Source organism: Temnothorax longispinosus, chromosome 11 (genome assembly GCF_030848805.1).
Source record: "Temnothorax longispinosus isolate EJ_2023e chromosome 11, Tlon_JGU_v1, whole genome shotgun sequence".
NCBI lineage: Eukaryota > Metazoa > Arthropoda > Insecta > Hymenoptera > Formicidae > Temnothorax > Temnothorax longispinosus.
The window spans coordinates 18963758-18967503 of NC_092368.1; the positions used below are offsets into that span (position 1 = coordinate 18963758).

A 3746-nucleotide genomic window follows, 5' to 3' on the forward strand; every position below is an offset into this window, starting at 1 on the left:
TTGATTTTTTTTCTTCAATATTTAAACGTCTGTAACTCATCAACGTTTCAATAAAAAAAGGTCTACGACGTCTCATTTTAAAGATAATTAAAATATCTTCAAGAAAAATACATAAACATTACTGCCTCCAACCAATCAGAAAAAGTTATTTTTCAAAATAAACTCAAAAATGACATTTTTTCATGTTTTTTGCTCTTAACTTCAAGCTATATCTTTACCAAAATGGATTCATGCATACATCATGTTCAAAATTTTATTCTCTTTAACTTTTATTATACATACTATATGTGTACAACCTATACTTTTAGAATTAATACTGATTTTAACATGCAAAACATCCACTATGAACATAAAATAAAATTGTCTTTTAATTAATAACTCGGCGAATTTGGACTGTACAGAATGAATAAAACACGAAATTGTTCGTAATTAAATTCTCTACAACTTTTATTTTAAACATTTTTAGTTTTAAGAGTCCATTTTCGAGATATTAGCGAAAAATGCGCGACGCGCGTACACGTTTTCGTTGCGTCGCAAAACTACCGATGTTTAAAAAATTCTATCTCTGCTCCATTTGGTCGTACAGACTTGAATAAAAAACGAAATTGTGCGAAATTTTGTAAGCTACAATTTTTATATCTACATTTTCCGTAAAGTTGATATTTTCCGAGTTATTTGCGAAAAACTGGTTTTTTGAACCTTTTGGACCCTCTCCTGCCCGCAACGTAGCGTCTACTTGTGGGGACTTTTAATATGTTAAATAGTACCCTAAAACAAAGCCTGTTTACATAAAGTTTCAGCCCAGTCAGTATTATTTCCTCCAAATTTTGTCATTTTACTGGGCTATATAGCTTCTCTACATACGATTACCATATACCTATTATTGACATCTTGGCATTTGCCTTATATATTATTCCTATATGATTAAAATATCTCGTTAATGAGATTGCCTATATTTATAATCAACAATTGTTTTACTTGTAGTCGAGCAATCATTTTTTTCTATCATTTAAATTAATTTAATAAGAGAATCGTGATGAGAGAGAGAGAGAGAGAGAGAAGAATTTTAAGCATTAAAATGCGCATCTCAAGCTAAGAAGCGTAATTTTTTTTAGAGATATAGCGTATGCAATACACATTGATTTGTAATGCCAACATATACGTAACGTAAAACGTCATTAACACGTCTGATCATCATCAACGTCATTTACAACGGAAGTTGCCTCGTAAGCCAATCGTTCAGCTTCCCTTTGCGCGGCGATCCCCGCGTGTTGTTCCGCGATTCTGTGATACAATTCATTGTGTCTGTCCTTCGTTCTCGCCACGCTCGCTGAATCCTGCAAAGCAATTAAGCAAAGCAATGAAAAAACACGCAAGTTATGCACGAGATAATCTAGCGCAATCAAAATTTTATTCTTTATCGAGATATCCGAATTCTCGGCAACGGATGTATTTTTTTAGACAAATAAAATACTTCTCCATCCTCATCGCCTCTTTAACAAAGAATGTAACTTATTTAATGGGGAATTTGTAATTTTGAAATTAGCTTGACTTGGAAATCGGATCCTTAGTTTTACTATATTAACGGATATATTAATAACATACAGTTACTCGTGGCAAATTTGCTGGAACGTTATATGAGCGTTTGCCTCCGCAATCCTGTGATAAAAACGGAAATGTTTCTCCTTGGCAAGTCTTACAGCTTCTGAATCGGCAGGTTGAGCGAAAGCATCCTCAAAGTTGATTAAAGCTGGATGAAATCCGTTTTTATCAGCCGTATACTCCACTGTTCGTACTTTGTATTTTGGATCGATGTACGAATATGTTCCTGAAATACATATACATATAATACACCGCCGCAATCATTAACATGTCTGATTGCAGATTGCATTATTTCTTTTAATTACTACATTATTACACATTTGACATTTCTGTTACATATGTTATTCAACATTAAACTAGTCAAATTAGAATTAATTCTTTGGATATAATGCAATTTATTTTTTGTCATTAAAAAAGGCAAAATCTGAGAATGAGATTCAATCTTATTTTAATGCTCATTTCAATTTGACAAGTTTTATCCTTGGTTTTGTATTTTGATTTAATGCAAACGGATTTGTAATGATTGATGAAATATAGCGAGTATGTTGGTACGCGATCTGCAGGATCTATAGTAGGTATATATAATATATGTATATGAATGACATTTGCCGCGAATTACCGTGAATAATTCCATGTCCATCACCGGTTTCTTGATGAACACGATCGATATGTCCTGGATATCGTCCTGCCTCATATTGGAAACTATATATACGGTTTCTGAGGTGGTAGTAGTGTCGTTGTCGAGTATCCCGAAATATGCGATACATCCGCCGAGCAGCAAACGCTAATCAAAGCGGCGGTTATCTATTTATTAATTTAACATAAAATAATTGTAATAATAATATAATTTGTTAAATGGTTTAATTGGAATTTAAATGGTATAAATTTTCTAAAATCCAGAAATGAGATTTTATTTAAAAATTAGAAAGTCAGTATTAAAAATATTTTTTTATTTATTCTAAATTTTACATTAATTTCTTCTCAAATAGATTTATTCAATTTTATATTACTATTCGGTATTACTGGCAGCAAATATCGGAACGCAGCTAAAGAATACATCCCGGACGAATCAGCTCTTTCCCGCGGGGCCCCCTCTCATCATGAAAAACGCGCCGAGAAGGACACCCTCGGGGTTTTAGCTGGTAAGAATCCGGCACTCCCCTTGCCTCTGCCTGGGGGCGGGGGAGTCTTCCCCCTCTCACTAGAGGGAGCTATCGGTCACAATCGACAGCAGATTTCTCCGCGTTAAAAAAAGCTAAAGAATACAGCAACTTTCACGCACCAAAACAATTCCAAGTAAGCGATTTGCGTAATCAACCGGTTATTTCACTATATAAAATATACACTGTCTGAAGAAATTTTTTAATTTTCTGCCCTACGATGTTTTTATATTTTCCTTCTTTATTTTGGAAGATTTCCTATTTATAAAAATATAGCATTGTACTCTATTACAATATACATATATAATAATAAGATGCACACCTATAAACTTTGTTTATATTGTGTGCTTATATGTATATATGAACCTATTATTTATGCATCGAATTCGATGCAGATATTTATCTAAAATATTTGTATTATAATATTAATTAATCGTTAAATCTATGTTCTCTACTTACGATTATTATTTCATTACGCGAGACTGAGAAGTCGATTGGCTTATTTCATCGATATATTTACACGCGCGTTTTGTCGTTTACTGCAAGGATAGCTTGATGGTGAAAGTATTATAATAAGAAACTGTCGAAAAGCAGGTATTATAAAGGTTTCTCTACACTGAAGCAGTTTTCTATATATGATTCGTATAATTATATTACAAACTCAACTTATTACTTTAACAAAACGGTTATTTTAAATAACAAAATTGTTTATATTAACATTAATATTTATTTAGATCAAATTAATTAACATCATTGTATTAATTATACTATTATAGATTTATCCCAGAATAGTTGATTATATGCAAGTATTAATGTCTCGCATTTATACAATAAAATAAAGGACCCCGCAACGGTCATGGGGGGTTTTGGCTCCCAGTCAAATTTGACAATAATGTAGGATAATAGTTCATAACATGCTGATAAAAAGTGTCCATAGGCACCAAGCCCAAAAATGGACAGTTTCCGAGATAAAAGGCATTAAAG

At 32.5% G+C, this 3746-nt stretch overlaps 1 pseudogene; it reads right to left on the reverse strand.

Annotated features, from left to right (window-relative positions):
- Positions 1-298: 298 nt before the first annotated feature.
- On the reverse strand, positions 299-3403 carry LOC139822251 (uncharacterized; annotated as a pseudogene).
- Between the last annotated feature and the right edge of the window lie 343 nt (positions 3404-3746).